At 40.3% G+C, this 24,747-nt stretch overlaps 1 pseudogene; it reads right to left on the bottom strand.

The window, feature by feature from the left end:
• Positions 1–635: 635 nt before the first annotated feature.
• LOC103721895 lies at positions 636–23,051 on the bottom strand (annotated as a pseudogene).
• Between the last annotated feature and the right edge of the window lie 1,696 nt (positions 23,052–24,747).

Genomic DNA, 24,747 nt, shown 5'->3' with positions numbered 1-24,747 from the left:
AAATCAAAACATGGACCCAAAGCGTTGCTTAATCTTGTCAGCACGGTACATCAATGCTACTAACCCAGTCTCTACCAGAGAGAGAGAGAGAGAGAGAGAGAGAGAGAAGAGAGAGAGAGAGAGAAAAAGAGAACAATGTAGAGCATCATCAATGGACACCTCTAGTTAATGGCATTCTCTAAGTCAGAGATGAGAATGCTTGACCGTATATTATTTCTCTACTTCAATCTTCAAATTGTCCTGAATTCGTTAGATTAATAAAGATCATACTTGCTGATGAAAGAACAATGGATTACAGATCAGCATTGGTTTATTTTTCAGTGCAGTCAAGGTTACAAATTTCAATTTGAGTATGCTTCCCTGATTATTGCCTGTGAGTTATCCTTACATGGAGCAAGCGGCATCTGCATATGAAACCATACATAAAAACTGCATGCCCGTTCTTGTCTATGAGTACATTCATTAAGAAAAGCCTTATTTACTACAGAGCAAATATTTTGATGTGGGATTTCCCTATGAAAAGGAAATATACCTATCCATCGACTGAAATATACTTTCCCTCTCATGAGGTATGAAGGAGGTTAAATCAAGTATACTACAGAAGACCACAACTAGACCATTTTAGTGCATGGTACTCACTCTGAGTACCCAGACGACAGCTGCTCCATAACAAGTAGGCTTTCAATCATGGGCTTAACCTTCTCTGTTATCTTTACAATTACCAAGAACAAGACCCTATATAGAATAACCATACCGAATAACACAGCAAGATCAATCCACTTGGAGTAGCCCCATTTCAACTTGCCAGAAGCCCCTCAGAATCTCTTCGCCAAGTAATGGTGGGAGGCCCCCTGCTTGGTTGTTGGGGAAAGTCAGACCCAAGAACTCGTTCTTGTAGAAGCCTTGGTTGGCATACTTATGGAAGGCGATGTAGTACATTGGATACCTCCACACAGGCTTGGGGAGGTCGTCGGGCAACCGGAAGAAGCCACCGTTCAGTATCATCACTCCCTGGATTCCAGCCCCGGTTATGATGCCCATCAGGAAGTCCGGGACGATGCTTGCAACGATCATCATCAAGCCCTCCACCAGCATCATGCACATGAAGAGCACCAGAGCGAAGTAGGCAAAGTGATCTATTCTCCTCTGAAGGCCAACAAGGTAGTAGGCCATGGCCCCTGGTGCAACGGAGATGAGAGCCAGGTACGGAATGGCAGAAAGAGTGTTGGCGATCACGAATGCGGTGACGCCATAATGCCCATTCAGTCTTTCTCGTCCAAAGACCTAGAGAATGAAATGGCCATTAACAGTGAAACAAATCTTAATAAACTTAACACTGGTGATTTGTATTTATAGCTGACCTTTTAATAAAAAGAGAGTTTTCATGCAGCATCAAAGTGATCAAAGATTATATTTTTTCGCTTGAAAGGACCTAAAGATCCATGTGATGTTATGATAATGCGAAAGTAAATAATAGTAAAAGCAGCAGTAATAATCTATAATTGTTGCTAAGATTACAAAAACAAAAGAAAGAAAAGTTTAGTACCAAAATTAAGAAAAAACTCTTGTCTCTTGTTAGGCATGCACCTGGACCTAAATGATATTGCTCCAATTAGATAAAAAGAACAAAAGTTTAGCACTAAAGTTGACAAAAAAAAACTCGTCTCTTGTTAGGCATGCGCTTGGACCCAAATGATACTGTAATAATAAAGAATCAGGCCGTAAGGCAATCTGCACCAATGATTGGTATCAGTAAAGTTAACAAAAAAAAAACTCTTGTTTCTTGTTAGGCATGCGCTTGGACCCAAATGATACTGTAATAATAAAGAATCAGACCATAAGGTAATCTGCACCAATGATTGGTATTTATGGCTAATCTAGTTCTTTTATCATGATGCTATATGACTATTAACGAAAGCATGTGTTGCAAGTGTCCATAAAAGAAGGATAATTGATCAGAACTTTTGACATGCAATATGTGCTTGGCGAAACTTATAGGGCCAGTTTTGATATTCGTACAAGATTGGACTGAAAATCTTGTTGGAATCAGAGCTGTTTGGCCTATCTAGCTTGAATTTTTTGAGAGCCTATCAAAATCTAGTCCAAATCCTAGCCTTTAGCTTACATGAAGGAAAAACAAAAACTTATAGAGATTTTTTTTCTTCTTCCCATTGGATATGGGGCTAGATGGGATTTGGTTGATACGGGCCATGCTTAAATGAATGGTCCAGTCCACAAATCTTGTAAAAATTTAAGCCCAATTCTGTAAGAAACATGCCTATAGAGTCTTTTAGTTTGCAAGTACCTATGGATCGTTAACAATTCAGATGCATAACTATATCTCGAGAGAAAATGACTAACCTTCATGTCCTCCACAAAAGATGGAAATCCCCTATTGCCATGAAAGTCAGGAATGCAGCTATGAACATGAGCATAGAACCTCTGGCCTGAAAATTTCAAAACCAGCATTACATGATGATACGTATAAAAAAGCATTAAAATGGCCTTTGAGTTCATAAGGGAATACACCAACACACCTGAATTGAACCATAAGTATGGCCGACATCATGGTATATGGTGCCTCCACAGAGGCAGAGCGCAATATAAATGGCAAATCGCAACCAGTAGTAGCCCAAATCTCTATACATGTTCATAAAGGACCTTCTAGTGAGGACCAGGGACTGAGTTAAGAAGCTAGCTTGACTTCCTTTCTTCACCAGAGCTCCTCCCTTCCAGAAAAGGTAATACAAGTAAAATTAGAACATGAGATAAAACTATATATAAGGGATTGCGCTAAGTGATGTTCTTTGAATAACATCACGAACGAACGGACAAGTACTAATCCAAGATCATGATTACCCTTCCACGTATCTCTGCAATTTGTTGAGCTACTTGTTGTGAAATAGTGGAGGACTTATAAGATTTCACAAGGGTCTCAATTACTTCAGCAGTGGTTATTTGCTGGACTTCAGGGCCTTCTTCGATATCCTGTTGGAAGGAATCATAGAAACATCGTCGAAATTTTACTAGGGCTTCAACTATGGATGATTAGCAAGTAAAAAGCTGTTGGAAGTGATGCTGCATACCTTCTCAAAGTCTTTGTTGATTGTCCTAAGGTAATGATCTGAAGGATTTCGATGAGGTGGACAGGGGAAGCCATTCAAAGCAAAGAACTGAAGAAAAGAGAGTGCAACAAAAATGATGAAGTCACTCGAATTTCAATCTATACTATATTAAAAAGATCATTAGGAGTACTTTGGTTCTGTCAAATTTGTCCATGCAAGTAATAGTATTGGTTTCACGAACAAAATTTTATTATCTAACAATCATGAGTATTGATAGTTTTGGAAATAAAAATGCGAATAATAATTTATTTTATCTAAATCTCATTTCTGATGGTATCTTTGTAATGTTGGATCCCGTTTAATTAAACGCTGATCCCGTTTAATTAGAACTCACATCTTGAAAAGTGTCACTTGTAAATCCTGATAATCAGGAGGGTATTGAGGTAATTGCACGACAGTGAAAGGTTGCCTTAATGGGGGGTGACTCTTCACGGGTGTAACTAACCACGGCGTTTGATCCCTGGAGAGGGCTATAAATAGCCAGTTAGACCCTTTCTCTAAAACACGCATTAGGAGCTCTCTCTCCAGCTAATCTCTGTCCAAATCAAAGCAAATCTCGTTTGATCGCGGCTGCAGATCAGATTACACGCATCTCAAAGTTCAATTCAAGATGGATTTAGCGAGTCAAAATATGGTTTATGATTCATTAACATTAATCATTCCATCAATGGTATCAGATTCATTAACATTAATCATTCCATCAATGGTATGAGAGCGGATCGAGTCTAAAGTAAATCATACCTATTTGATCTGTTAATTTAATCTGCTGGAGAACCCGATGTTATTTAAACATCGAAAAGATTTTTGGCTTCCCGATGTGGGACTAAAAGCCTCTTTCGGGATGAAAGTTTTTGCCCATATTACTTAGAGCAATGAAATATCTTTGTCTGGGCAATATGGGACTAAAACCCTTCACCCTTTCCACACCTCCTTCCACCCCTGTTTAAGAACAGAAGAAGGGAGAGGAGGCAACCATGGCCGCCGCCGCCCACGGCCGCCATGGCCGCCGCCTCCCCGACTGCCGCTGCGACCCGCCCTGGCGAGCCGGCCGCGGCTGCAAACCGCCGTGGCCACCATGGCTGAAGCAGGTGGAAGGGGAAAGGAGGACTCGGCCGCCGTGGCCTGCAGCCCGCCGCTAAGCGGCCCCGGCCGCTGCTAACGGTGCCGCAGCAACGCCTGCGGCCGACGGCCCTATGGCCTGCGACCGTGGGCTGCGGCCGCACCCTGCGGCCGAACCCCCGCGACCGACCCCGGCCTCCAGCCCCGCCCTGCGGCTGCCCCCGCGGCCTGTGGCCGTGCCTACGGCCGGCTGCGGCGGTTGCGCCGCCATTGTTTAGGAGAGAAGGGGCCACTGGTTTTGGCCCCCTTCTCCTCCTTTCGCTTGGGAAGAAGATGAATAGAAATGGGTTTTCGGATTTTCTAAACCCGCAACCCGAATCCGGTTAATAATAATAAAAAAAAGGTGAAGGGATTAATAGGTTTCGAGTTATTGGGTCTCGGCCCGCAACCCGAAACCCGAATTCTTTTGACTAAACTGTGCATTTTGCAGTTAAACCCCTGACAATATGTTATTCTGAAAAAGGGGCATAAGAAATTCATATATGGTCCCCAGCCGAAAGTTGAATTATCAAAAGGGTCCTAAAATATATTATGTGGTCCCTTTGCTAAAGTTTCATTACAGAATAGTACTTTGACAATTATGTATTATTCTATGTAATAAATTTATTGCATAAATGATCAATTTATATGCTTTCTTATGATGATACATGATTGTTTATATTATTCATATTTTCATGATAAAAGGGTGATGTATGCATGAGACGAGCCAAAGCATCTTATGTAGGAAAAGACATAAAAATGATTAAATTTTTTACATATTTGTGGTGACAAGCCAAAGCATTCCATAAATTTTAGAATGCTTTAATTTAATTTAATTAATAAAGAGTTTTTTATCACCATCTCATGAAATTGAATAGTTGCATCATATATAATGAACCGGCCCCAAAGGGAAGTCATTATACAAAGTTAATGATGGGATGAAATAATGTTATTAGTATGATATTTATGATGAAATCTTGTTGCCCAAAGGCCTTGAATTCTTCATTAATATTAAACAATATCCAGTAAAATTTTATCCATTGAATAACGGTGTCTAAGAAAAGCTTATCAAAAAGGCATACATGCCTAAGAAAGGCTGGTACTTAAGCGAGCCTAGTTCTCCACCACTGATCTGAAACTGATCTGGCTGTTATTCTTTGGATTTTTCCAACTAGATATATAAAGTTCATTAAATATCATACTTAATGCATTAGTTTTGTCGTAAAGGGGTAAATCATGTAAAGTTAATTTTGATTTACTCACTAAATTGCTAATATGGGTTAGTGATTTAGATAAGATTTTAGTGTACTTATAGCATGTATATTGATAGTAAGCTTATGTTTTGCAGCTTTGTTTCTGACAGTTTTTTCACAATTCACATCATGCATTCCAATACTTAATGGTTCAAATTTATCGGAATGGAAAGAAAGACTGACATTTATTTTAGGATGCATGGATATTGATTTGGCACTTCGTGAGGATATGCCACCCGTCCCCACGGAGGAAACTACGCCAGAGGAGAAAAAGTTGTATGAGAGGTGGGAGCGATCAAACCGCTTAAGTCTTTTACTCATATAAAATCATATCTCTAGAAAGATAAGGGGCTTAATTCCTGATTGCAAAACTGCAAAAGAATTTTTAATAGCAGTAGAAGAGCAATTTGTGAGTTCAAAGAAAGTCCTAGCCAGCACCTTAATATCAAGGTTTGCTTTCTTAAAGTATAATGATAGTGATGGCATACGCGAGCACATTATGGAATTACGTGACATCGCTGCCCAATTAAAATCATTGGAAGTAGACATGTCTGAGACTTTTCTTGTACACTTTGTTCTTAATTCTCTGCTTATGGAGTATGCACCATTTAAGATCTCATACAACACACATACAGAAAAAATGGACTATGAATCAACTTCTAGCCATTGTGTTGATGAGGAGCAGAGAATAAAACAAGAGAGGCAAGAGCGTGTTTATCTCACCTCTCATAAGGAAAAAGAACATAAAGAGGTCGGCGGTACCAGTCATCATATTCCTGTCAAGAAGAAGAAAATGAAAATGTCAGCTAAAATGACTGACAAAAAGCAAATAAAGTGCTTTTTCTGTAGGAAACAGGGACATTTGAAAAAGGACTGCACCAAGTACAAGAAATGGCTCGAAAAGAAAGGTACTTCTCTTTTCTTAGTGTGTTATGAATCAAATTTTATTGATGTACCTCATAACACATGGTGGATTGACTCTGGTGCTACTATCCATATATGTAAAACTTTGCAGGGATTGTTGAACAAAAGAATTCCAACGGAAAGTGAACGAAGCATCATAATGGAAAATAAGATGCGTTCACATGTGGAAGCTGTTGGAACGTTCAAATTGACCTTAAAGACTGGCCATATTTTGTATCTAGAAAATACCTTCTATGTACCTGGATTTTCAAGAAACTTGATATCTGTTTCTAAACTTACTTCCTTTGGATATACCGGTTCATTTGGATGGTCATTTGTAAACCTTTTCTTGAATAATATTATTGTTAGTAATTGCTTGTTAGAGGATGGTTTATTCAAATTAGACCTTGATACATCCTTTGAGCTATCCCTTTTATCCCTGCAAAATAAAGAACATTATGGATTAAAATGTAGCATGATGAACGAAAATTCCTCTATGTTATGGCACCGAAGATTAGGTCATATCTCCATAAAAAGAATCAAGAGATTAGTAAATGATGAAATTTTACCAACTCTTGACTATGGTGATTTTGAAACTTGTTTAGACTGCATCAAGAAAAAGCAGACTAACAAGTTTAAGAAAGGTGCCATAAGAAGTACAAATTTATTGGATCTCATACATACAGATATATGTGGGCCTTTTTCGACCCCATGTTTTACTGGTCATAAATATTTTAACACCTTTATTGATGATTACTCACGCTATGGATATATCTATTTGTTGTATGACAAGGCTAAGGAATTAAATGCTTTTAAGCTTTTCAAAACAGATATAGAGTTACAACTTGATAAAAAGATTAAAGTTGTGAGATCAGGTAGAGGTGGTGAATACTACGGTAGGTATACTGAAATTGACAATATTTAGGTCCATTTGCTCGATTTCTTCAAGAGCAAGGTATAGTTGCACAATACACTATGCATGGTACTCCTAATCAAAATGAAGTTGCGGAAAGAAGAAACCGAATATTAATGGAGATGGTAAGAAGTATGATTAGTTACTCAACTCTCCTAATTTCTCTGTGGGGTGATGTCTTAAAAACTGCTGCGTATATTCTAAATAGGGTTCCTACTAAAGCTGTCCCAAAAACACCCTATGAAGTTTGGACAGGTAGGAAATCTAGTTTAAGACATCTACACATTTGGGGGTGTCAAGCTGAGGCAAGGGTGTACAACCCATAAGAGAAAAAGTTGGACTTTAGAACCACTAGTTGTTATTTTATTGGTTATCCTGAAAAGTCCAAGGGATACAGATTTTATTGTCCTAATCATACTTTGAGGATTGTGGAGACAAGAAATGCTAGATTTCTTGAAAATGACCAAATCAATGGGAGTATAAAACCTCAAAAAATTAATTTTGAGGAAAAGCAAACTCTGTATGGTGTGCGAGATTCAAATAAGCAGCCAGTGATTCCTCCACCTATCATTAATAATGATTTAGAGGAGGATGAGTCTACTATTAATGTTCCACTTAAATCTGTGCCAATTATCACTGAAATATTGCTTCTCCACCTATAGAACCAGTGGATCAAGAAGCAACTTTAAGAAGGTCATCAAGGGTAAGGAGATCTCCAATTCCACCAGATTATATAGTATACCTTCAAGAAAGCGATTATGACATAGAGAATATAGATGATCCAATAAATTTCTCACAAGCCATAAATTCAGTAAATTCCTCCAAATGGCTAGATGCTATGAAAGATGAAATAGATCTATGGCTAAAAACAATGTTTGGAATCTAGTTGAACTACCTCCTGGGCTACTGCAGTACGCTGCAAATGGGTTTTTAAAACCAAAAGAGACTCCAAGGGCAAGGTAGAGCGACATAAGGCTAGACTTGTTGCCAAAGGATTTACTCAAAAGGAGGGTCTTGATTATCATGAGACCTTCTCTCCAGTTTCAAAGAAGGACTCTTTAAGGATAATTATGGCTTTGGTAGCTCATTTTGACTTAGAGCTGCACCAAATGGATGCGAGAACTGCATTTCTTAATGGAGATTTAGAGGAAGAAGTTTACATGAAACAACCTGAAGGTTTTGTTTCAGAAGGTCAGAGTCAAAAAGTTTGCAAGCTAAATAAGTCTATATATGGACTCAAGCAATCATCTCGACAGTGGTATCTTAAGTTCAATAACGTCATTTCTACATTTAGTTTTGTAGAAAACATTGTTGATAGATGTATTTATCCTAAGATCAGTGAGAGTCGATTTATTTTTCTAATTCTATATGTAGATGACATTTTGCTTGCTAGTAGTAATTTGGCATTGCTTAGAGAGACTAAGCAATTTCTCTCCAGTAATTTTGATATGAAGGATATGGATGAAGCCTCATATGTCATCGGTATTGAGGTTCATAGAGATAGATCTAAACAAAAAGTTTATCTATCTCAAAAAGCCTACATTAAGAAAATGTTGGAGAGATTTTGTATGAAAAATTTCAAACCAAGCCCAGTGCTGTTAGATGTATGCCCTAGAAGCCAATTTGGCTGACACATTGTTGATTCTAGGGACATAATTTTGTACTTGACTATTTATTATTGAATAAATAAAAGGCATCTTTTCATTCATATTGTTTATGTGTCTATGAATCGTCCAAGAAATTAATAAGATGATGATACATATTCTCAAGAGTTGAGAATTTGAGCCATGTATCATTGGTGATTAATTTCTAAATGCTCCTGATCAATGGATCATCACGAGGACGGTGATCGATCCGATCAGTGCACAGATCACTTTTCTTCTGGATGGACGAGACTTGAGTCCACAGTGTAGGGACACTGAAGTGATAGTGCAGGTGCTTGTTAGAGAACAAGGGTACTGAGCGTGACCAATACAAGAAGTCACTTGGATGTCTATCCACTCGTCAGTGACTTGCTTGATATTGCAGTAGTGTGACTGGTCCTTTGACCTGCGGTGCTTCGGCTGCTCACAGTGGGGTTATTGTAGTTTGACTGCACACATACATGGTCCCTAGCCATATGGGTCCATGCAGTGTAGATTGGCTGCAGTAAGTTCACTGTAGGAGTAGGGTATGCACCTATATGGAATCTATCGACCTTGATAGATAAGGAGAGATCCTATGTGATTTATAAGACTGAGTTCGTAAGACCTCGGCCGGGGCAGTATACACAGTGGAGAAAGAGTTTCTCACTATCGAACTCGAGTCGAATAAATCTTGACATATGACAGACGATGGGGTTTGACGAGTTGTCCATGACCTCCGTCCTGTAGGGATCCACGATAGTAGGACTGTATCACATGTTAACTGCACCTAGAGGTTCATCATTCCATTCTGCTGGGTAGCCACTACATGCTGCTAGGTGTCACTGGTGGATGGTGGGACTCATAGGGATTATCTTGATGATCGATAAACCCTAATGAGTTGAGTTGGAATCGTTCCAACCCATTGAAAGGAGTTTTCAATGATATAGTGATAGAGATCACAATATATCTCACTACCAGTCAGAATAGAACCTATGGGGTCACACACACTAGAAGTATTGACCGATCCGATGGTTGAAATCGTGATTAGGAATCACAAGAAATCAATTTGATTGATAAGAAGTTGAAGAAGAAACAAAGGGAATTAATTAATTAGACTTAAACACAAATCCTACTTCGGGAGGGATTCCTAGAGTCCTAATTGGATTAGGGCTGGGAATCCTAGTTGGAATAGGACTGGAATTCCTACTTGGAATAGGATTCCTACAATCCTAATGAGATTAGGAATTTTGAATTAAAATTGGATTCCTACTTGGAGTAGGATTCCTAGAAATCCTAATTGGATTAGGACTTCGGATTCAAATAGAGTCCTAATTGGATTAGGACTAAAATTAAATACATCCTAATTAGATTAGGATTCCTTAAGTCTAAATTAATTATTAATCTAATGAATCAACATGACTCCTAATTGGATTAGGATTGAAGAGTTCAATTGAGTCATGGTTCATTCAAATCCTAATTGGATTAGGACTAGCATAGATTGAACCCAATTTGGCTAATCCTAATTGGATTGGGATTAAACCATAAGAGAGGCACCCAATCCTCTTTGGAAGAGGATTAGGGCATCACAAGAAGGAGGGTTCACGCCCCTCCTCCTCTCCTTGTGTGCGGCATGAAGAGAAGGGCCGGCGCCCCCCTTCCCTCTTAGGCAATATGTCTAGGGCTCCTAGATTGTAGGAGCCCTAGATGGCTTTATAAGGAGGCATGAGGCCGGCGCCCTAGCCAAGAGCTCTCTTCCTCCTCTTGCTGCCGCCACCAGCCCCCTCCTCTCTTGGTTCAGCCGCAAGCAAAGGGAGAGCAAAGTCCAAGCGTTGGCGTCATCCTCTTCCTCCAATCCTTCTTCCAACGCAGGGAAAAGAAAGAAGGCTGCAGAAGCTGTGTTCTTCTTCCTTGAGTCCCTTCTTCTTCTTCCTCCTCTCAAGTACTTTCAAGAGTTGAAAGAAAGAGAGGAGATCAGCCATCAAAGGAAGTCTCTGCAAGGGAGCTAGCACCCCGGGGAGACGAGAAAGCTTTGATCGGTCCTCTGCTTCGTGTGGATACCCGTAGAGGCCGGACGTTTGAACGGCTTCAAGCGAACCCTCTTCCTAAAACCACGAATTCAGATTCGCGGTGATCATCTACCCGCGCAAGGTGAAGATTTGATCTTCCTATTAGTTTTAAAAGGATTTAATTCTTACCTAATTACGAAAGGTCTCGAAACAACGTTCATGAGATGAACGTCGAACTCGTGCATGCCGATTCCGCTGCCATCTGAAAAATTTTTGAAATATCAGCGGCATGGGTGGGTTCCCAATAGTGGTATCAGAGCCTAGGCTTCGTAGATTAAGGTAAGAATTAAATATTTAAAGGCTTATTAGATCTAAAAATTGATTGATCATGCATGCTGAAAAATTCTGCATGCAGATTTTTTCAGGGGTGCTGAATTTTTACATGCTGATTTTTATGTGATAAAAAGATGATTCTAATTGCATTGTTAATGGGATTACAAAGTTTAGAATCATGATTAGCATGATCAGCGACCTATGTCATGATATAATCAGTTAAGTTTCAGATCTGAAAATTATAATTGTAGCATACGGTGATGATCATAGGATTCAACCCCTTTTGGTATCAAATGTAATGACCTGCGATGTGATCTGCGATGTCATGTAATTTTTCAGATGCTTGCATGCATCTTATTTGATGTTTTGAGAGGCCTGCGTGCCCCCTAAAAGGAGATGTAAATTATTTTTATTTTTATTTTACATCTGGTTGTATTTCTGTGATGTAATGTACATCAACGATCAAGTCGAAGACGATGCATGAGATGAACAGGGGTCTAAGCGGTTGATGGCGATGGGATCAAGAGTTGATCAAGGATCGAATCAAGGAAGCTTGGATCCAATTCAAGAGTTGAAGACCACTTGATCGATTGATGTGCATGTGCTTGTAATACGACCTAATTAGAATCCATGATCATTACCTAGTTAAAGTTTAGCTTTAATTTGATGCCGCGATTATAACTGCCTGCAATGCACCGTTTGCATGTGATGTGAATGAGAGTCGGGTAGATAGGTCTACATGTGATGTAGCAAACCCAATTGAGACCTAAATTAAAACCTCCTCAATCAAGTCGAGAGTGAACCGACATGAGCAAGTCATATTAGATTAATTGATCTAATTGGTGTCTAGGAAAGCATGAAAGGTGGTTACTTAATTAGGACCTTACTCTCTGAGTAAGGGGAGCCTCCCACCTGCTTACCTGGCCAATTGTTCGATTACCTCTTATGAAAGGCTCAAGTTGCAAACACTAAGACCTGATTAACCAATATTAAGTCAATAGGTCTTCCACTGTAGTAGAGCTGCTAAGGCCTTTCTGATGTTGACTTGTCTCGGCTGGATACAGTGGTCAAGTTGCATTGGGGGGCTGGACCTCTCTATAGACATGAGATGTTGTAGGGTAAAGGTGGGGTTGGGCACCAATAACTGTTAGGTGAGGACCCAATGACGACTTTATTCCTACGGTTATACGGTGGGTCTGACTTAACTAAGAAATGGGACCAATAACTGTTAGGTGAGGTCTTCATGGCTTAGAGACCAAGTTGCACTGCAACATGCTTGAGAAGCATTGTACAAGAGTTGTACACTCATCCATCTATGTGTCACCAATAACTGTTAGGTGAGGTGGCATGTGAATTGGTAGGACCGCAGTACCCACTAGAAATCCTAGTCGTGTGGGATTTCCGTTTTCCTACCAGGGGAGTGTAAGGAATTCGAGAAAATAGTGGGAGTCATATTTGTTCTAAAAGACCTTAGGACAGATTAGGATCAAGTACAAGAGTCTAACTAGAATCTTTACTCTCTGCAGATACAATGTCGGCTTCAAACCCTTTGACCTGTATTCTTGAGACCAACCGACTGACCGGAACCAATTACAAGGACTGGCTTAGAAATCTCAAAATAGTTTTGGACTGTGAGAAGATAGGCTATATACTCGATTCAGATATCCCCACATTATCAGCACGTCCCACTGATGTTCAGCATGAGATGCATAAAAAGTGGTTGGACGATGACATTAGAGTAAAATGCTATATGATGGCATCTATGTCTAATGAACTCCAATGCCAGCATGAAAATATAAAGACTGCTAGGGACATACTGGCACACCTACAGGAGTTGTATGGTGAGCAGAGTCGCACAGCTCGTTTTGAAGTGTCCAAGAGGCTTTTCAAAGCGAAGATGCGCGAAGGGCAGTCTGTCCATGATCACGGTCTGACCATGATCAAGGACCTAGAGGAGCTTGAGAAGCTCGGTATGGACATGCACAAGGAATTGCAAGTGGATTTGATCCTACAGTCACTTCCTGATTCATTTGGTCAGTTTATAGTAAACTACCACATGAATAAGATTGAATGCACTAAGACTGAACTAATCAACATGTTGGTAACTGCTGAGGGAGCCTTGAAAGGTTCAAGGGGCAATGTCCTCGCTGCTGAGTTGACTTCTGGTTCCAAGAGAAAGTCTACTTGGAAGAAAAAGAAGCCTACAAAGAAGCAGAAGAAAGACAAGAAGCCAAAGAAGGAAGTTCAAAAGAAAAAGGCTAACGACAAAGGAAAATGTTTCCACTGCAATGTCGAAGGCCACTGGAAGAGAAACTGTCCTTCATACCTCGAGAGCCTAAAGAACAAGAAAGGTGACACACCTTCAGAAGGTATAGACTTGCTCATTATTGAAACTAATCTAACGGTTTCTTCTACTTCTAGTTGGGTTATAGATTCTGGTTCTAGTGCTCATTTGTGCACTACCATGCAGGGTCTAAAGGAAAGTAGAAGGCTGGCGGAAGGTGCGGTAACCCTTCGGGTTGGCAACGGGGCAAAAGTTGCTGCTGTGGCTGTGGGCACCTACCATCTGCGACTACCGTCTGGATTTAGTTTAATACTTAGAGACTGTTATTATGTACCTGTTGCTAGCAGAAATTTGATTTCTGTTTCATGTCTAGCACAGGAAGGTCATGTTTTTACATTTGACAAAGACTGCTGTTCTATTTATTTAAGAAATAAAATAGTCGCACGTGGTTTTATGATTGACAGTCTCTACCATTTACATATGGATGTATCTGTGAATGTTACCGAGCAAGATGTGAGTGCCAAAGGATCCAAAAGATCCAGAGATGAGATAAACCAAAGATATTTGTGGCACCTCAGACTTGGCCATATTGGAGAAGATAGAATGAACAAAATGGATAAAGATGGGCTCTTAGGCTCATTGACTTCCGAGTCATATCCAGTTTGCGAGTCCTGTCTTCAAGGAAAGATGGCTAGACTACCCTTTGTAGGACATGGGGAGAGGACCACTGAAATACTTACCCTAGTACATACAGATGTATGTGGCCCATTCGATGTGCTAGCCAGGGGACGTTATTCTTACTTCATTACCTTTACCGATGATTATTCACGGTATGGGTATGTGTATCTTATGAGACACAAGTCTGAATCCTTTGAAAAGTTCAAAGAGTTCAAGAATGAAGTAGAAAAACAAACTGGAAAACCTCTTAAGGCTCTTCGATCAGATCGGGGAGGAGAATACCTTAGTGGAGAATTCCGGGACTATCTCAAAGAAAACGGCATAGTCTCACAATGGACACCTCCGGGTACACCTCAACTCAACGGGGTGTCAGAGAGGAGAAATCGGACCCTATTGGATATGGTCAGGTCCATGATGAGCTTCACTGATTTACCTATGTTCCTTTGGGGAGATGCCTTACTCACAGCGATTTATTTATTGAATAGAGTTCCCTCTAAATCCGTTCCTACCACACCGTATGAGATATGGCATGGTAAGAAACCAAGTCTGGGTCATCTCAAGATTTGGGGATGTCCGACCCACGTTAAGCGACTACAGGCGGACAAGTTAGAGGCTAGGACCATAAGTGCTCGTTTTATAGGATATCCTAAAGAGTCATTAGGATACAATTTTTACGTCTCAGAGGATCACAATGTGTTTGTGAGCCGTCATGCCATCTTCTTGGAAAATCAGTTTATCCTTGATAGAGGCAGTGGGAGGAAAATTGAGCTTGAAGAGAAAGTCTCTGAAAAGCAACGAGTCATGGATCCTATAGAACCCATTCATACAGAGCCAGTACACGATGTCCCTCGACCACCTCGTAGATCTAGTAGGGTCTCCCATCCTCCCGATAGATACTTAGGTATATTTGAAGAGGATACTGAGGAAATGTTCATAGTGGGAGATAGGGATCACATACAGGATCCCAAAACCTACAACGAGGCGATATCTGATATCGATTCCGAGAAATGGCTGGAAGCTATGAAGTCAGAGATAGACTCCATGCATTCCAACCAAGTCTGGACCTTAGTAGATCCACCAGAAGGTATTGTACCTATTGGATGCAAATGGATCTACAAAAGAAAGATAGGTTCGGATGGAGAGGTAGAGACCTATAAGGCAAGGCTTGTGGCGAAAGGGTATAGTCAGCGCGAAGGCATTGACTATCAGGAGACCTTTTCACCTGTAGCCATGCTAAAATCCATCCGAACATTGCTTGCCATTGCAGCATTTCATGATTATGAAATCTGGCAGATGGATGTGAAAACTGCTTTCCTGAATGGATATCTTGATATCTATATGGAACAGCCTTTGGGTTTCACTTCTAGTGATAGAGATCACAAGGTCTGCAAGCTGCAAAGGTCCATCTATGGACTAAAGCAAGCCTCTCGGAGTTGGAACACTCGTTTCGATGATACAATCAAAACGTTTGATTTCATCAAAAACGAGGAGGAACCATGTGTTTATAAAAAGGTTAGTGGGAGTGCTGTCGCTTTTCTCGTACTGTACGTAGATGACATTCTCCTGATTGGGAATGATATTCCCATGCTAACCTCGGTCAAGGTCTGGTTGTCAAAAGAATTCTCCATGAAAGACCTTGGGGAAGCATCCTATATTTTGGGAATAAAGGTCTATAGAGATAGATCTAAAAGGATGCTTGGCCTGTCACAGAAAATGTACATAGAGGAGGTGCTGAAGAGGTTCAGCATGGAAAACTCCAAGAGGGGTCTCTTACCCCTAAGGCATGGAATTCATCTCTCCAAGAAGATGTGCCCCAACACACCTGAGGAGATTCAACGCATGAGCAAGATTCCTTATGCATCGGCAATAGGAAGCCTCATGTATGCCATGCTATGTACACGACCTGATATAGCTCTTGCTGTGAGTGTCACAAGCAGATATCAGTCGAATCCAGGTGAAGAACACTGGACAGCTGTGAAGAATATTCTTAAGTACTTGAGAAGAACTAAAGATTTATTCTTGGTTTTTGGAGGATCATCAGAGTTAAAGGTAGAAGGGTACACAGATTCAGACTTCATGACTGATGTCGATGACAGGAAGTCAACATCTGGATACGTGTTCTTGTGCAATGGTGGTACGGTGAATTGGAAGAGTTCTAAACAACCGATCATTGCTGATTCGACTATGGAAGCCGAATACATCGCCGCCTCTGAAGCTGCTAAGGAAGGCTTCTGGTTCAAGAAATTCATTGCAGAGCTGGATGTGATGACATCAGATGCCATAACACTCTACTGCGATAACAATGGCGCCATAGCCCTTGCTAAGGAGCCAAGGTCTCATCAGAAGTCTAAGCATATAGAGCGGCGCTTTCACCTCATACGCGACTATGTGGAGAAGAAATATGTAGAGGTGCAGAGAGTAGACTCCGCGGATAACGTGGCAGACCCTTTCACTAAGCAGCTGAGTCAGCAAAAGACTGAAGCCCACCTTGAGAAGATGGGCCTAAGATATATGACCAATTGGCTTTAGTGCAAGTGGGAGATTGTTAGATGTATGCCCTAGAAGCCAATTTGGCTGACACATTGTTGATTCTAGGGACATAATTTTGTACTTGACTATTTATTATTGAATAAATAAAAGGCATCTTTTCATTCATATTGTTTATGTGTCCATGAATCGTCCAAGAAATTAATAAGATGATGATACATATTCTCAAGAGTTGAGAATTTGAGCCATGTATCATTGGTGATTAATTTCTAAATGCTCCTGATCAATGGATCATCACGAGGACGGTGATCGATCCGATCAGTGCACAGATCACTTTTCTTCTGGATGGACGAGACTTGAGTCCACAGTGTAGGGACACTGAAGTGATAGTGCAGGTGCTTGTTAGAGAACAAGGGTACTGAGCGTGACCAATACAAGAAGTCACTTGGATGTCTATCCACTCGTCAGTGACTTGCTTGATGTTGCAGTAGTGTGACTGGTCCTTTGACCTGCGGTGCTTCGGCTGCTCACAGTGGGGTTATTGTAGTTTGACTGCACACATACATGGTCCCTAGCCATATGGGTCCATGCAGTGTAGATTGGCTGCAGTAAGTTCACTGTAGGAGTAGGGTATGCACCTATATGGAATCTATCGACCTTGATAGATAAGGAGAGATCCTATGTGATTTATAAGACTGAGTTCGTAAGACCTCGGCCGGGACAGTATACACAGTGGAGAAAGAGTTTCTCACTATCGAACTCGAGTCGAATAAATCTTGACATATGACAGACGATGGGGTTTGACGAGTTGTCCATGACCTCCGTCCTGTAGGGATCCACGATAGTAGGACTGTATCACATGTTAACTGCACCTAGAGGTTCATCATTCCATTCTGCTGGGTAGCCACTACATGCTGCTAGGTGTCACTGGTGGATGGTGGGACTCATAGGAATTATCTTGATGATCGATAAACCCTAATGAGTTGAGTTGGAATCGTTCCAACCCATTGAAAGGAGTTTTCAATGATATAGTGATAGAGATCACAATATATCTCACTACCAGTCAGAATAGAACCTATGGGGTCACACACACTAGAAGTATTGACCGATCCGATGGTTGAAATCGTGATTAGGAATCACAAGAAATCAATTTGATTGATAAGAAGTTGAAGAAGAAACAAAGGGAATTAATTAATTAGACTTAAACACAAATCCTACTTCGGGAGGGATTCCTAGAGTCCTAATTGGATTAGGGCTGGGAATCCTAGTTGGAATAGGACTGGAATTTCTACTTGGAATAGGATTCCTACAATCCTAATGAGATTAGGAATTTTGAATTAAAATTGGATTCCTACTTGGAGTAGGATTTCTAGAAATCCTAATTGGATTAGGACTTCGGATTCAAATAGAGTCCTAATTGGATTAGGACTAAAATTAAATACATCCTAATTAGATTAGGATTCCTTAAGTCTAAATTAATTATTAATCTAATGAATCAACATGACTCCTAATTGGATTAGGATTGAAGAGTTCAATTGAGTCATGGTTCATTCAAATCCTAATTGGATTAGGACTAGCATAGATTGAACCCAATTTGGCTAATCCTAATTGGATTGGGATTAAACCATAAGAGAGGCACCCAATCCTCTTTGGAAGAGGATTAGGGCATCACAAGAAGGAGGGTTCACGCCCCTCCTCCTCTCCTTGTGTGCGGCATGAAGAGAAGGGCCGGCGCCCCCCTTCCCTCTTAGGCAATATGTCTAGGGCTCCTAGATTGTAGGAGCCCTAGATGGCTTTATAAGGAGGCATGAGGCCGGTGCCCTAGCCAAGAGCTCTCTTCCTCCTCTTGCTGCCGCCACCAGCCCCCTCCTCTCTTGGTTCAGCCGCAAGCAAAGGGAGAGCAAAGTCCAAGCGTTGGCGTCATCCTCTTCCTCCAATCCTTCTTCCAACGCAGGGAAAAGAAAGAAGGCTGCAGAAGCTGTGTTCTTCTTCCTTGAGTCCCTTCTTCTTCTTCCTCCTCTCAAGCACTTTCAAGAGTTGAAAGAAAGAGAGGAGATCAGCCATCAAAGGAAGTCTCTGCAAGGGAGCTAGCACCCCGGGGAGACGAGAAAGCTTTGATCGGTCCTCTGCTTCGTGTGGATACCCGTAGAGGCCGGACGTTTGAACGGCTTCAAGCGAACCCTCTTCCTAAAATCACGAATTCAGATTCGCGGTGATCATCTACCCGCGCAAGGTGAAGATTTGATCTTCCTATTAGTTTTAAAAGGATTTAATTCTTACCTAATTACGAAAGGTCTCGAAACAACGTTCATGAGATGAACGTCGAACTCGTGCATGCCGATTCCGCTGCCATCTGAAAAATTTTTGAAATATCAGCGGCATGGGCGGGTTCCCAACAAGTGCCTATTACTAAAGGTGAAAAGTTTAGCCAATCACAATCTCTGAGGAATGAAATTGAAAGGGAGCATATGAAAGCATTTCCATATGCTTCACTAATTGGGACTTTAATGTATGCTCAAGTCTGTACCAGACCTGATATAGCATATGTTGTGGGATTACTGGAGAGATTTCAAGCTAATCCAGGAATGGAACATTAGAGAGCTGCAAAGAAAGTATTGAGATATCTTCAAGGAACTCAAGATCATATGCTCACATACAACAAATTCGATCTCTTGGAGATCATTGGATACTCAGACTCTGACTTTGCGGGATGTCCAGATAGTAGAAAATCAACATCAGGTTATATTTTTCTACTAGCTGGTGTTGCAGTCTCGTGAAAAAGTTCGAAGCAAAAGATGACAGTTGCTTCAACAATGGATGCTGAGTTATTAGCATGCTATGATGCAGTTACACAGGCTATTTGGTTGAGAAACTTTATCACGGGCCTACAGATCGTGGACACTATTTCAAGATCCATAAAGTTATATTGTGATAATTTAGTAGCAGTTTCCTCAATAAAGAATAATAAGATATCTAATGAAAATAAGCACATGGAGGTGAAATATCTTGTTATAAAGGAAAAATGTGATAACCATAAAATTTCAGTTCAATACATCAATACTGTGCTTATGTTGGCAGATCCTTTGACCAAAGCAATAGCCCCGGAATTGCATAAGGAGCATGTAGGTCAAATGGGCCTTTTCTGTATAAATTAATTGATGTATTATTGCGCACATTGCAGATGGTTGTAAATCACATTTATTGTATTTTCTGCTTTAATGAATTCATATGGTTTATGCATACTATGGTAGCAAAAATTGTGACCAAAGAATGGATTTCATGAGAAGTTCATTCATAAGGGTTTGGTTATGATGGTTTAGTAATATAGTGATTATGAAAGGTTATACGTCAATCAAATAGGTGTTATTTCCGCCATGGTTCGTATTATTATTCTCAAAGTAGTCAAACATAAAGTTTGCCCAAATTGATATCAGAATAGAAAGAACACGCGTATAAAGATTATAAAATTCAAGTGCTAAGGATATTTCACTTGTCAATATGGTCCAAGTGGGAGAATGTTGGGATCCCCTCAAGTTGTGGCCCATATTGACAAATGACGTCAATATGGTCCAAGTGGAAGAATGTTGGATCCCGTTTAATTAAATCCTGATCCCGTTTAGTTAGAACCCACATCTTGACAAGTGTCACTTGTAAATCTTGATAATCACAAGGGCATTGAGGTAATTGCACGGTAGTAAAAGGTTGCCTTGATGGGGGGTGACTCTTCACGGGTGTAACTAACCACGGCGTTTGGTCCCTGGAGAGGGCTATAAATAGCCTGTTAGACCCCTTCTCTAAAACATCCATTAGGAGCTCTCTCTCCAGAAGATCTTTCGCTAATCTCTGTCCAAATCAAAGCAAATCTCATTTGATCACGGCTGCAGATCAGATTACACGCATCTCAGAGTTCAATTCAAGATGGATTTAGCGAGTCAAGGTATGGTTTATGATTCATTAACATTAATCATTCCATCATGTAATGCTCCAAATTCATTTTTTTTTCTATCCTAACTTATTTACAACAAAATTATTTCTTCCCTATCTATATCTCCCTCTGACAACCTTTTACGATCTAACTTCATTCCATTTTAAATTTAATTCATTTAATTTATTTAATATTATTTATTTTTTGTTACTAAATGCGTACCACTCATACCTATATGCTAGTTTACCTAAAAACGAAATTTCTCTCTTTATTGTAGTCTAACTTTGACATTTACATGAGAAAATATATCACAATTGATTCCATGCCATTGTTATAATAGCTACTCACAAACTTCTATGTTCTCTTTAATTTTACGAAAAACCTGTACAAAGTATGTGTTTGATTATCATGCTGTTTTTCTTATGCTCAAGCAAAGCCTAATCAACGCCATATACGTAATTCTTTATGTGGTATATGAAATATATAATGGTGAAGCAAACCATGTTATATATATTGGGATCATATACAAGCAAGTCAAACATATGACATGTTAATTCCTGATAAGGAGAATATCCTGTATCCATGTTACATACTTGCATATGAATATATGTGTATATGCAGAAACCCAAACATATGTACATACATACATATATATATACATGCTTCATCTATCTATCTATCTATCTATCTATTTGTTTTATATATATATATATATATATATATATATATATATATATATATATATATATATATATATATATATATTTTGTCACATGTAATTGGTAGGTAAGTATATACTTATGAAAGATTATATGCTTTGTTTTATATTGTACACAGCTCTATGTTGCCATAGACTGGTATAGAAAAGGGATAACAGCCTTTAATTCTTGTTGCTACGATGCTGTGATTCATCGAATCATGGGCTACTTGCGTTATTTTGTTTCTAGTTTACGGATATATGAATACTAACGTGACTAGACTCTAGTAGTTGTTGGTTAACGTTGGATAAAGGTCATTTGATATTGTGAAAGGCACAAGGTATTTTTTGAAGTTCACAAGGAAAAAAAGCAGCAGCCTAATAGTATAACCTGCTTATAATAAAAGATGACCCATTAGTCCACCCGCCATGGAAAAATAAAAAACATGCAACGCGCTCCGTGACTTTGAAAAAGGTTGTCATTTTCCACCTGAAAGAGAACAGGGTGGCCATTTCTCTCACGTAACCTCATTTTTCTTTCCTTGTTGAGCCGGTTTGGAAGGTCAAGAATCAAGATTCATGGCATGACTCGGACACCTACCTCGCTTGTCGTTGAAGCTAGGCCAAAGTAAACCGTCTTGCCGTAAGCCAGAAGGCAAAGGCCATGAAAGAGCTCAAAAAACTTCGCTGCTCGGCTGGTGGATGGCGGCGACGACGGTCATCCCCTCCCGGCGGGCTAGCCTGGCTATCCTGTTCATGACGTGGTACGACGCAGCGCTGTCGAGCCCGCTGGTCGGCTCATCGAGGAAGAGGAGCTTAGGCCTGGTCAGAATCTCCAAGCAGATGCTGACCCTCCTCTTTTGGCCACCACTGATGCCCTTGGAAGCCCATCCCCCTATCCTTGTATCCATGGCACCTCCCAAGCCCATCTCTCGGATAGTCTCCTCCGCCCTCTCTCTCTTCTCGGCCCTCGACATGGATTCCGGCAGCTGGAGCTGTGCCGAGAAGTACACAGCCTCTCTGACGGTGAGCGTCGTCATTAGTACATCGTCTTGCGTCACATAAGCCTGAGGGAAGATTTACTAACGAGATTTAGTAAACCAAAGAAAGGAAGAAGAGAAAAAAAGAACAGAATTGACGAAAACGCTTTCATACCGATGTCCCGAATGCAAGTTTCTGCTTTTGGCCGTTTATTAAGATTTCTCCCCTTTGGCCTACGTTTGATCCTAATCTTCCTGCATATCCATAAATTTTTAACATAATATCAGAACACAGCGAAAACTTCATGCGATAAATATACAGAGATAACGAGGCTTCATATTTATGTTACCTGCAAGCGTGTCAAGAAGTGTAGACTTGCCACAACCAGATGGTCCCATGATGGCCAAGACCTCACCAGGCCTTGCATAACCATTAAGCCCACGAAGGATTGGGACACGCCCGCCATTGCCATCGGATGCCGAGACACAGAGATCTTCCCAGGTGAGGAAGACACCAGGATTTGTGTGGTTGCTCTCGAGGCCTTCATGGCCAACCATGCCCCAGCTTGGTACCTTCTCTTTGAACGACGTCTTAAACACATCCACCTCCGGCAAGCTCTCGATGCCTCCCGGAGCATCGACGCCGGTCCTCAAGCCATGCATCTCTATGTCGTCTTCCTCGGCGACCCGAGGGCGGAGAGGCCTTGTTGGACTTGGGTTTGGAATCCATCTGGGCACAGAGGAGGGAGAAGCCATTGCAGTTTCGAGCTAAAGGAGAACGCAATAAATAGCCGTGGAGGCCCTGGAAATATGCATAATTATTACCTGGCCGTGGACGAATTTTTCGAAGTCCGCCAACTAGGACAGGTGGTTTGATCACGGAAACGCATGGTTTGAAGTAAGCATTCGCCTTGCGATTGGACTATTGATTTATTTATCTATTTTCATTAAATGGCTATTAGACTGGTTGGATGCGGAAGGGTGATACAAAGATACAAGATGCCACGAGAGCATACAAAACCAAACCGCGAACCAAACGAGTCCCTAGTGATGTTATTAGAGCATACCACCACCATTCCCACCTCACAACTCTCAAAAGATATAAGATGTTTTTTTTTCTTTTTTTTTTGGTATATCGGCGCCTCACACACAACGAATATGGATGCAGCTTATAAAGTCAGAGAAAAAAAAAATACATAGAAGATGAGACCGGGACGTGGTTAACCCAAACAAAATCTCTAGAATGATATAAGATATAAGTTGCTTTGCGGCATAATTTTTGCACCTCAATGTATCGTGTATGGCGTTAATAGTATTTTGTCATATTCTAGAAATGAATGAGAGCTATCCATCTCCAAGATGGATGATGTGACAACAATCCATGATGATATGAGACTGCGGTACAAAATTCATGTCGAACTCCTCTTAAAATGTTAGAAAACTTATTTAATGAATAAATATATAGAGAAAAGTCTATTAATCTCTTTTCTTTCCTCTCTCTCTCTCTCTCTCTCTCTCTCTCTCTTCAACTTCTTTCTCATCTTTCATATGTCAGCATACATCCGATGATAATAAAATTTACCGTACGTCTAGTCATAACTCATTAGTTTAACTCTTCATCAACACCTCTCTTCTTCATCACCCTTCTTCTCTTCCAATCGAACCTCGTGACCTCAAATCTACTCAAACTCAAGATCTTAATTATCTTACTATTGATGGCCCCACCCCAACATCGACATTCTTATCTTATCAAAGATGATACCATGAGAAGTAGATTGAGCTCATCGCCACATACACTAAGAAAGTAGATAAAGTACTCAAACCAACAGCTAAGGTATTAAGGAGGCTCATATATGTATGACTATGTATTACCTTGATTTGAGGTGTGTATAAATAAAGTATAAGGTATGCATCAACAAATAAATATGTATCTATGAATATTAGATATTTATCATCATACCAAGAAATATTAGTTGGACATGTACTATATATTAGAAAAGTAACAATGTATAAACTGTATATATAACCTCAATTTTAGGTGTGTCCTAATAAAATATAAGATATGTATTAACAATATGGTATGTATCATTGAATTACTAGATTGTTGTTGGGTCGTCCATCGACCAACAATGATACCGAGGTCTTTTTTTCTTTGATAGAGCCCTAAGTATTATGCTTTTCCTTCCATCCGCTGCCCTAAATATTGATGAGAAAGCGAGGAGAGAGATCCCATTGCATCTCCTCCGCTGAGCAGGATCAGAATAGATTGTTCGAGTTAAATCTTGCTATAATCATCGCTTCCAAATGGGAAAGTGGGAGATTAGAAGGTATTTAATTTCACATAAATCATCTGGATAGGGTGGCAACGACAATGATGCCAGAAAAGGAGAAGGTGGAGTATTCAGATGGTGGGGTAAAAAATGAGATAAAGATCTGAGGG

Source organism: Phoenix dactylifera, unplaced genomic scaffold, assembly GCF_009389715.1.
Source record: "Phoenix dactylifera cultivar Barhee BC4 unplaced genomic scaffold, palm_55x_up_171113_PBpolish2nd_filt_p 000787F, whole genome shotgun sequence".
Lineage (NCBI taxonomy): Eukaryota > Viridiplantae > Streptophyta > Magnoliopsida > Arecales > Arecaceae > Phoenix > Phoenix dactylifera.
The sequence above is the reverse complement of the archived record's forward strand: the minus strand, read 5'-3'. Positions and strand labels throughout refer to the sequence as shown.